Below are 11,966 nucleotides of genomic sequence, written 5' to 3'. Positions count from 1 at the left end.
TCAATGATGGAAAAAAAAATTGAACAGTGGTTCTTCTGAAGTGGTTTTAGGATTGGTGATTAGGAAGGGATATAAAGGATCTTTCTGGGATGATAATGATGTTCTATCATGATAGGTTTTGCATTATATTTACAAGTATTTGCATATTTTAGAACTCAGCAACATTTGTGCGTTTGATTGTATGTAAATTTTACATCAAAGGAAAAAATACTTAAATATTGAACTCTGTGGCAAGAGTGCTTACACTGGACACAGTTGTCTGCAATTTACTCTAAGATGCATAAAACCATTTGGCATATCAAAGTAAGAATAAATACATGAAAGAGCAACGGTAATAAAATATTAATCCAAGAATCTAGGTGATGGGTATATTGGCATTTACTCTAAAATTCTTTCAGTTTTGCTATATGTTTCAAAATTTTGCTTAAAATTTTTTTCAGAATCTAAAGTGCTATAACCAACATCTTTAGAGAGAAGAGAAAGCATAGCATTTGGGTACACTGGGCCTGCAGGATGCCAGGGCTGGAAAGGTCTGTGCTCGCAGCCAAGACTATATTAGGGATCTTGGAAGCGTTGCCAACATGTACGACATTCAAGAAGCCACTAACCAACTCCTGGATGTGAACTTTCATGAAATCCAGAGATCTATTCAAGTGACGGAAAGTGGCCTCAGAGTGAACATGAGCATCTCCAAGTCACTATTAGAGTGACTGTACCCACTGGTTTTGAACAAACAGGGGCAGATGAAGTGAGAAAGAAATTCAGGTCATCATGCAAAATCAGCAGAGACCAGGCAAGATATATTTTGACGTTTCAATGGAAAGTCTGGCTCAGGTTCATTGTCTGAGATCAGTTGATAACTTACTTGTGGTTGTTCAGGAGTTTAAAGATTCTAATTCAAAGGGGGGAAAAAAGGAAGTTCTAAAGGATTTTGAAGAATTGACTGGGAAACTCCTGCACTCCGATCCTTTGAAAGTATGGAAAATTGACGCCAGTTTCAAGAAAAAAAAAAAGGTGTAAAAAGATAAATCAGAATTCATGTAAAAGGAAGAAGGATAATGGACAAGGAGACAAAATAGTTGAGAGAGTTGTTAAAAAAGAGTTTACTAACAATGCCTTAAGTTCAAAAGAAGAAATTGATTCTCAAGTGCTGAAGTTTAGAGTCACACGCAACAGGGTAGAAGAGAAACATTGCTTTACTGCACTAGAGACCACAAGAGATTTGGGGGGCACTGTTCAAGATTATTTTAAGTGGAAGGCTGACATGACCAACTTTGATGTGGGTGTTCTTTGAATATCCATGATAATGAAATCACTGTGGGTATTGCATTGATAGACGAGTCTCCACCAAAGAAATATCACACATTTTGGATTTGCAACTCTCAGATCTTCTCTTGCTTATGGGATGCTCCAGTTCTCTTCCCCTCACCCTACTGATATAATAGTTGATCTGATGTATGGACGAGAAACAAAACAATAGAGAGGGCGACTGAATGATCTCACTGTTATTATGTTGTTGGTAATAATAATCCAATATACAAGTGGCTATGATTAGAGCAGCAATTACATCTAATTTTTATTGACAAAGAGCCAAATTAAATAAGGCAAACTAAAAAAAGAAAAAAAAAAAAGAAGGCAAACTACCCTGGGGCTTGCCCAACGATGCTGTTCAATGGGATATCTGCAAACTGGCTCTGTGGATATATTGTAATGTTATTTTGAAAAAGGATGGACTCCAAGAAGAGAAATTGGAACCTTTATCCAGCTTGCCTACACTACACGAATTAGTGGAAGGCACATCAGAAATAAATTAAACATGTATGAGGCATTGATTGAAGCCAGGGAAGCAAAAAGTTGTACAGGGAAATGTTTCCTTCATCAACGACTACATGGCTCAGCTGTGATTATTATATGACAGTATTAATGTCAAATTGAATTATTAACCAAAAATGACTACACTAGGTGAATGGAGGAATGGGTATATAAGAGAATGAAATCCTCATGTTTCGTAGCGTGAAGTCAATACATATTAATATTGAAAGAATCAAAAACAGTAATATGTGTTATAATTTAGGAATTTGATAGTAAATACCAGAAGAAGGTGACCTGAACAGCTTTTCTCTGGGAAACACAAGTCAGAGGTGAGGAAGAGACCAGAAGACAGCTTTTTAAAAAAATGTGCGATAAGCTGTGTAAAGTTATTTGACTTGAAGTAAACAAATAAGAAAGTAAAATTTAATATGCAATGATGTTAAAGAATGGTATCACTCAGATGACTCTTTGTTGAGAAAATTCATTCCTCCAGCTCTAATTCTTATTATAAAATATAAGAATCTTAATGTTTTTCTCCATGGGAATAGGTATGGAAAAGTTAAGCTTATTAACAAGAAACCTATGAGTATAAACTTTAGTGAAGCAATGTACATTTTCCAGTGAATTTATTTATTTATCTATTTGGGCATATGAGAAAACTCAGTGATGTTTTCTAGACCTCTCTGCACTCAAGAAATTTACCAAGGGTACTGGAAATATGAAAAGTACAAAAATAAAAATGGGAGAAATTTTTATAGAATATTGAATTTATTTAGAAGAAATGGTTGTGAAACTTGCTTTATTGTATTCTGTATAGATCTAACAAAATATGTCACAGACGTAAGTGATTGATTTCCATAAAACACAGCTTTGAGCAGGTCACTCGAAGCTCAAAAACATAACTTCTGTCTTATCACCTACAAAATAAAGCCTGAATTTCTTGACATTTAATGCTTTCTATGCTCCACCCGTAAAACGTATTTCCTAGGTAATTTACTGCTGTTCTCCTTTGTGTACCCTTCAGGAGAGTCAAAATGAGATTCCAGCAGTGCCTCATAATCAATCCTTTATTTATTGTCTCTATGACTGTTTGTTTGTTTGTTTGTTTTCCATTGACTACTTGGCATCCTCTTCCCTCATCTCTAAAATTCTGTTTATCTTAAAAATTATTATTTTATCCTAAGAGTATTTATATATTAAATTTGCATAATTAATTTAGTTTAAATATATTTATGCTTACAATTATCTTAAAAATTATCTTCTTAAGAATTAAAGATAAATTATTTTACCTTAAAAATCAACTCTTTTTTTTTTTTTAAATCAACTCTTAACCTTACATCTCTTTCTAGCTATTATCTGATCTAGATTCTGTCTTTTACAGATATGTTTCTTGAAAGGAGTTAAAAATGTATTTTAGATTTAATTAGGTCTTTGGCTACCTTAGCCAAAGCAATGTCAGTAGAGTGCTGGAAAGTTACAGAGATAACTGTAGATATCTCATAGAGATAAGTAAGAACTCAGAGAAAGCAAATGGAGATCTTTCTAGGCTAGCTGTGAGCAAACATTTTTCTTTTGAATTTATATTATATATAAATTACTCCATAATATATACATAATGATATATATAATATATACATAATATATATAATATATATATTATTCCATAATATATTACATATATTATGAGAAAGAAGGAAATTCTGCCGTTTGTAACAACATGGATGGACCTTAAGGGCATTATGCTAAGTGAAATAAGCCAGAGAAAGACAAATACTGCATGATGTCACTTATATGTGGAATCTAAGAAAAAGAAAAAAAAGTCAAACTCACAGAAATGAGAGTAGAATGGTAGTTGCCAGAGGCAAGGGTGTGGGGAAATAGGGAGAGGTTGCTAAAAGGGTACAAACTTTTATTTATAAGATAAAGCCTGAGGGTCTAATGTAAATTATGATGACTATGGTTGACAACACTGTACTGTATAATTGAAATTTGCTAAGAGAATAGCAAAAAAAAAAAAAGTGAGGTGATGGGTGTGTTAATTAACTCGCTGGGAGGAATCATTTCACAATGTATACGTACATCAAATCATCAGGATGTTTGCTTTAGATATCTTACAATTTTATTTGTCAATTGTACCTCAGTAAAGCTGAAAAAAGAATAAAGGGGCCAGGAAATACAATGTTTTTGTATATCTAGAATAACAGTGAAACCAGATAGTTCTGAATCATGAATGCTGTGTGGTAGGAAAACTATAGAATAAGTGGTCGGTTGATATGTCCACCATATAGATCCAACGTGTTTTGGTAAGACTTTTTTCTCTTCATATACCATTTTTCTCTTCATGTTTAAAGTAGAGTAACACTTTCCCTACTCCCCTGAGAAACTGTAAGTGAGGTCAAAAGTTTTGTCGAGTAAACTGTGGGATTGCAAAATCATATTGCAGACAAACATTTCCAGTCTTCCAGTTATGCTGTGAAAAAAGAAAATGACTCATTAGATGTGTGAGAAATTGTGAGATGACCAGCAGGATACACGCTTTTCTCTGCATGAGAAAGTCCAGAGTGGCCATGAGGTAATCACTTCCTCCTTCTACGCCCAGAAGAGAACTGAACTTGGCCTGCCTTGTTTGAGAACAGACACTGTGCAGAGGAAGGGTGCTAATTGTTTATCATGTTGTATCCCAAATTCATATTATTGTGGGGCGTTCCTGCCAGGCTTGCCATACGGGTTATGCGGTGAACCTCAATCAGTTTATTTCAATTTAAATAAAGTGTATGGTACGACTGCTAAGTAAAAATGTTGTGATGTGTGTATGGCCTGAAAGGGTAGTCAGAGAATCATGACAACACATGACATCATAGCAGAATAAGTGGTGTCTTACAGACTGGGACCTAAGGTTCCATTCCTGTGCAGAGTCAGATTCTGAGATGTCGTTTCTCACAACCTGAACATCCTCAGATACTCACACTGCCTAGTCTAGGGGAAGAGAAAGCTTTTTGCTCAGAATGCCTCTTTCAACCTAAAAAAGCTGAGGGGCCTATATGGCGAGCAGAAAGCCAGGTGGCTAAAGCACGAAGTGTGTGGACAGAACGGGAGGGAAGAGGCATGCCAGGGAGCAGCCAGCCAGCGCTCTGGCCACGTTCCACGTGGGGAGGATGAAGGCGTCTGCGTTTCTTTCTTCCCTTCTTGCGTCTATCAGCTTCTCTAACTCACCATCTTCTAACATCCTTGCTCCCAGCCTGTGTAAACGCTCGGCTGGCCCACAGTGAACAACTATTTTGCTTGTATTCTGGGGCACAAAGAGGCTTCTACGTAAAATTCATTTATCATTAGAATCATTAAACTTGAGAAGTAGTGCTGTGATGTTGCCAATGTTAGATTGTCCGGGCTGGGGATTGAAGGGAAGATCGTTTTTTAAATATTCATAGACAATACAAAAACAAATATATAATATGCATTACTCTAATTGATTTATCACATGATTATGTAGCGTATGCTGTGTGTCAGATATAGTTCTAAGTATCTTTATTAATAGTAGCTCATTGACTTCTTATACCAGTCCTACAGGTTAGGTTCTATTATTTACATACGTGTCCTACAGATGAAGAAATTGAGGCTCAGGGAGATGAAGTAAATTGCCCAAGGTCACACAGCTAGTAAGAAACTAGTTGGGGGCTTCCCTGGTGGCGCAGTGGTTGAGAGTCCGCCTGCAGGGGACACGGGTTCCTGCCCCGGTCCGGGAAGATCCCACATGCCGCGGAGCGGCTGGGCCCGTGAGCCATGGCCGCTGAGCCTGCGCGTCCGGAGCCTGTGCTCCGCAACGGGAGAGGCCACAACAGTGAGAGGCCTGCGTGCCGCAAGAAAAAAAAAAAAGAACTAGTTGGGATTCAAACTCAGATAACCTGCAGAGTCCCTACGATTAACTTAATGCTGTGCTGCAGTGTGGTGACTAAAGAAAACACGTGAAGAGAGTTTAGTAGCTCATTGTAGTTGCTAATTTGATTGTACTTATTTTCTTTATGGAGTCCAACATCTGGGGAGTGCTTAAAGATTGCTCAGGTGCTGAAAAATGCTGTCAGGCATTTAAGGGTCTGGCAGTACAGATAACTTGAAAACCCTCCAGCTACAAACACCAGGAATTGCTCAATAAATTATAACTAACATCCTTATAAATGCATGACTGAACTGCTAAGAAAGGCCGGGAAATTGCCTTGGGCCAGAAATGAAGAAGGAACGGAAAATCAGGACGGGTGAACTGCAGAGCTGACGCTGTGACTGCCTGGAGGTTATTTATCACTTTTAATAATATAGGGGCTTGAATTTAATACCAATGCAGGGAGAGTTAGGACTGAGACCCACGCCTTTTATAGGGCTACCCCTTCGGTGTGAGTGAGAAGTCAGGAAAAGCGAACTCTCAAAAGTTGTGGGAAGGATTAAAAATTTATACAACCACTTTGGAGTGCAATGTAATCACGTCTCATGAATTTGAATATGTGCATCCTTATGACCAAGCCATTTCTTTGCTAGGCTTATACCCTGGAGAAATTCTAGGCCATGGAAAAATCAGACATGGACAAGAATTTTATCACAACATAGTTGCATCAGTAAAAACTTAGAACAGGAGAGTAGATAAATGAATTATGCTATATTCATACAATGGAATACAGTGCAGTGAACATCAATGTCCTGTAGACATGTATCATCAGGGATAATTCTCAAAACCTTCACTTTTGTGAAAAAGAAAGATAAGTTGCAGAGTATTTGCAGCATTGAGCCTGAGCGCTGAAATATAGAAAAATCAGAAAGAAATTTAAAAATTATAATTCTTAACCTCAAGAAAAAAAGAAACTAAAAGCACTTCTAATTATCCCTCTCCAACACAAAAGCTGTACCAGCAATGCAGATGTAGTTGGCTTCCCTTTGGCCCAGCGCCTACCCTCCAGACAGACCCTCAAAACAGGTGTTGGAGCACAGCGAGAAAGAAGTGGTTTTACTGAATGTTTTCTACCTACAGGAGTATATATATATATATTTTCACCAAAATTCAAAGCAAATCAATATACCTGTAACTCTCCTTCCACCTACACTGCATCTTTGCCTCTCTGGCCTGGCCAAGTGTCTCTCATTTCCTGAATCCGCACAGATGACCATAGTCCCAAACTTATGGCAAAGTCGTTTAATTCCCTTTTGCTTTTAATCCTGCATTTTTAGCCCATCATGCGGCTCACGAAATAAAGGACCATTTTAAGGATCTGTTTATAACTGTGTGTGTGCTTTATAATAACATTTTTTTCCATCACAAACAATTAAAAAAAACCAGGAGTCAAAGAAGACCCTGGGACATACATAATATAACAATTATTGTTATTTCTTAAAAAACATTTTTATTGAGATATAATTCACACAAAATAATTCACCCATTTAAAGTGTACAATTGAATTTTTTTTAGGACATTCAGCAGAGTGGTGCAGCCAACAGCACAATGAATTTTAGAACATTTTGATCACCCCTAAGAGAAATCCCCATACCTATTAGCAGTCACTCACCATTCCTCCACCTTGTTTCTGCACCCACCTTCACCTCCCCAAACCCTCTCCCCCATTACCTGCCTCCTGCTCTCCCACCAGCCCCATAAAATCACTAATCTACTTTCTGTCTCTAGACATTTGCCTATCCTGAATATTTCATATCAGTGGAAGCACACAATATGTGATGTACTGTGACTGATTTCTTTCACTTGGCATGTTTTCAAGGTTCATCCATGCTGTAGCATGTGTTAGTACTACATTCCTTTGTATTACCAAATCATATTATATTGTATGGACATACCACCTTCTAGTTAATCTTTCATCAGGTAATGAATATTGGGTATTTGGATTATTTCTACTTTTTGGCTTTTATGAATATTGCTGCTACAAACAGTCATGTATAAGTTTCTGTGGCGTCATGTGTTTTTCTCTTGAGTTTATACCTAGGATGGAACTGCTATGTAATATAACTTGATATTTAACCTTTTAAGGAACGGCCAGACTGTTTTTCAAATTGGCTGCTCCATTTTACATACATACCAGTAGTATATTAGGGTTCCAACTTTTACACATCTTTGCCAACACTTGTTATTGTTTATCTTTTTAACCGTAATGAATAATGATGTTAGGCATGTCTTCACGTACTTATTGGCCATCTGTATATCTTCTTCGGAGAAATGTCTGTTCAGCTCCTTTGCCCATTTTTAATTGGTTTATTTGGTATTTTTATTATTGAGTTGTAAGGGTTATTCATATATTCTAGGTATGTCACTTATCAGAAGTATGATTTGAAAATATTTTCTCCCATTCTGTGGGTTGTCTTTTAACTTTCTTGATGGTGTCCTTTGCATCAAAAAAGTGCTTGTCCTTGATGATGTCCTATCTAATTTTTCTTTGTGCTTTTGATGTCATATATAAGAAAGCATTACTTACTCCAATGTCATCAAACACCTTTGTTTTCTTATAAAATTTTATAGTGTTAGATCTTATCCTTGAGATCCATTTTGGGTTTATTTTTTGTATATAGTATGGTAGAAGTCCAGCTTCATTCTTTTGCATGTGGATGGCCAGTTGTCCCAACACCATCTGATGAAAATATTGATCAATACCATTTGATGAAAATATTGAACTACTTTGACACTTCTGCCTAAAATCAATTCACCATAAATGTGAGGCTTTATTTCTGGACTCTGAATTCAATTCCATTGATATATATGCCTGTTCTTATGCCAGTACCACACTCCTTTGATTACTGCATAGCTTTTTAGTAAGTTTTGAAATAAGGAAGTGGGAGTCTTCCAACTTTGCTCTTCTTTTTCAAGATCATTTTGGTTATTCTGGGTTTCTTGCATTTCCATATGGATCTTAGGATGAGCTTGACAAAGAAGGCAGTTGGAATTCCAATGGGAATTGTGTTGAATCTGTAGATTAGACGGTGAGTATTGCCATCTTAACAATCTGTGAATACAGGGTATTCATTTTATTTAGATTTTCTTTAATGTTATTCAACAATGTTTTATAGTTTTCAGAATGTGAGTTTTATTACTTTTATTAAATATATTCCTAATATATATCTTTTTCATGTTATTATAAATATGATTGTGTTGATTTCCTTTTTGGGATGTTCACTGAAAATGTGTAGGAATACAATTGATTTTTGCATATTGATCTTCTGTCTTGCCACCTTGCTAATAAATTGATTTACTAGTTCCAATAATTTTTTTAAGTGGATTCTTTAGGATTTTATATATACACGATTATGTCACCTGCAAATAGAGATAGTTTTACTTGTTCCTTTCTAATCAGGATAATATCTTTTTTTTCATTTTCTTGCCTAATGGTGCTGGCTAGAACCTCCAATATAATCTTGAATAGAAGTGACAAGATTTTTAATATATTTTTATCTTTTAGACTGTGTCTCTCTGATTTCTTTCTCTCTTACGATTAATAGTAAAGTATTAAAATAAAAGCTTGTGTCTTTTTTCCTTAGAAGCAGCAAAGAAGGAATGAACTGGAGGAAACCAAACATTGCCCTACAGCTATTGTCTGAGAAGAACAAAAAGGGAGAAAGAGGAAATGGTGACCTTTAGTAATATGAAGAAGAGAAAATCAAACTGGGGCTCTCATGCCTCCTCCAGGAGACAAAAAGTGTGCAGGAAACTGGTCTCGGCCTGAGACATGTTTTTGAGAATGGACAGTATGAAAGTTTATGGAGGTTCCTTGTCAAAGCACGAAGCTTACTCATTTTAGAATATGTATCAGTGTATGTAGGATTACCACACAATCAAGAGTGCTTTAATGTAATTAGATCTCAAAAATTTTTGCTGGAGGAAAAAGTTCATTTAAAAATAACTCCAAACTTCTCTAACTTTTTCTTATATAATTCATGCACATCAAAAATCAAATTCATCAGTATCAGGTGTTAAATGATCTACTTACTTCTTGTGGATGGGAAAGAAATAGATTGCTTTAAACTAGGCCTAGGTAGCTTTTGATATGCTAGTTTTTCTTTATTTTGAGTTTGAAAATGAGTATGTGTCATCAAATAAAAGTTTAAAAATATTAGACTGTCAACAATAACTTCCAAGTTAGGCCTTGATGTTTTTTTCTCCATAGTGCTTCTCCTGTTTTTTTTTTCTAAAACTGTCATTTGAAGTCCATTAAAATATTAAATACAGACAAATAAAAATATATCACTTAAATCTCCAATTTTTCATAAGTAGCAAGCAGTACAGTGAAATGAGAGCTATTTTAAACTAGAGGTAAGATATGAGAAAGTCAGTCTAGCATTACTTGGTCAGATATTTCTTACCTTTAAAATGGGGAAAAGAAAGGAGGAAATACAGATTATCTCTGAAATATCTTCCAGTATAGCCAAAAGCAATAATACAATGAATATCCATTTATTACCTGCTCCTTGGCATGCTCCGTGCTAAGTGCTTGGTATATTCTCATGTGAACCTCACAACAACACTAACTTAGGAGGAGTCTTTTTAGTATCATCTAATGGTATATCTGAGAGAACTGAGGCTTAGGCAACAACTTGTCAAAATTCACAAGTTGGTATGTGCTAGAAGCAGGGTTCCAATCCATGGAGTCTGTTCTGTGTTCTTTTATGAGACAGTCAGTCAGGTGTGGCCACAATAGCAGACACAGGACAGGCTCAGGAAAACAGATTTTTATATTCACAGGTCCTAGAGACAGGAGACAGGACACACAGGGCCAACATGGGGGCACCTCAGGGTGGCGAAGAGGCAGAAAGTAGGAGCGAGAGGAAAGCTGAGGTTAGACCTTTAAGGTTTTCCTAAGAGTCAAGGCAGGGCAGAGTGAATAGTTTAAGATTGGCTAATTTAAATAATTTCCTTGGGCTCTGAGATATAAGGGTGGTCCTTAGTTGCCTACCTGGCCCTGGGATGATTAAGGCAAAGGGATATCGACTCATAGGTGTCTGGGCCAGATAGAGGTGGTCTGGTTCTGGATTGGTTAGCTTACATATCAAGGGTACACCCTTTGCTGTTTCTAAGTACTGGCAAGCCTGAGGAGGGGCAGTCTCTCCCCAGTCAGAAAGGTTCTCAAGATGTCAAACACCAAAGATAAAAACTGTATGATGTCACTTATATGTGGAAATGAAAAAATAATACAAATGAATGTATATGCAAAACAGAAACAGACTCACATATATAGAGAACAAACTTGTGGTTACCAAAGGGGAGAGGAAAATGGAGAGGGACAAATTAGAGGTATGGGGTTAACAGATACATACTACTATATATAAGATAGATTAGCAACAAGAGTATACTGTATAGCATGGCGAATTATACCCACTATCTTGTAATAACCTATAATGGAGTATAATCTTCAAAAATACTGAATCGCTGTGTTATACTGCTGAAATGAATATAATATTGTAAATCAACTATACTTCAATTAAAAAAATTTAAAAAGATGTCAAACATCATAATATACAGGAAATTTAAAAATGTAAACAATACAGAGTCTAACTTCAGAGCCTATGCTTTTAAACAGTCTCCAGTATTGCCTCTTTTATTCTAAAAACGGTTAGTGAGAAATTACCAAAAAATTATATTACAGTGTTCACATACCTTTCACATACTGTTGAAAAATAGGAGATTGATCAGTTGCATTAGAAGTGCAGTAAATGGTGTGATTGAATACTGTTCTAAATAGAAATAGCTTTGAAAGTAAAAATAGTACCAAATAAAAACAAAAAGAGAGAGAAGTAATTGAGGTGTTGATGGGTATTCAAAACAATGGAAGTAGAAATTGGTCTTGTGTAATAAAATGAAAGGACACAAGCTTCGGAATAAGATGGACTTGGATTTTGTTTTTCTCACCAACTAGTAGTGTATGTTATTGAACTGCTCTGGGCCTCGGTTCCCTCATCTGTAAAATGCAGTGATAATGATCGGTGATCGTGGTCACACAGTTGGAGCTGTGTGTGTAGCTGACCCATAATTCAATCTCGGGTTTGACCCCAAAGCCCGTTTAATTACCTTTGAGAAAGGTACACTCTAAGGGAAATAAAAATGTCAAAGGACACTTAAGCTAGCAGGTCAAATACTGAACAAATACAGAGACCGTTTATTTTCTCTTAGAAGCAGACAG

General features: G+C 36.2%; 1 pseudogene; it reads left to right on the top strand.

Moving 5' to 3' along the window:
* The first annotated feature begins 581 nt into the window (after positions 1-581).
* Positions 582-1,788, top strand: LOC114895356 (annotated as a pseudogene).
* The last annotated feature ends 10,178 nt before the right edge of the window (positions 1,789-11,966 follow it).

The sequence above is a fragment of the Monodon monoceros genome, unplaced genomic scaffold (genome assembly GCF_005190385.1).
Source record: "Monodon monoceros isolate NGI ecotype Baffin Bay Population unplaced genomic scaffold, NGI_Narwhal_1 Super_Scaffold_14, whole genome shotgun sequence".
NCBI lineage: Eukaryota > Metazoa > Chordata > Mammalia > Artiodactyla > Monodontidae > Monodon > Monodon monoceros.
This window is presented reverse-complemented; position numbering and strand designations above follow the sequence as displayed.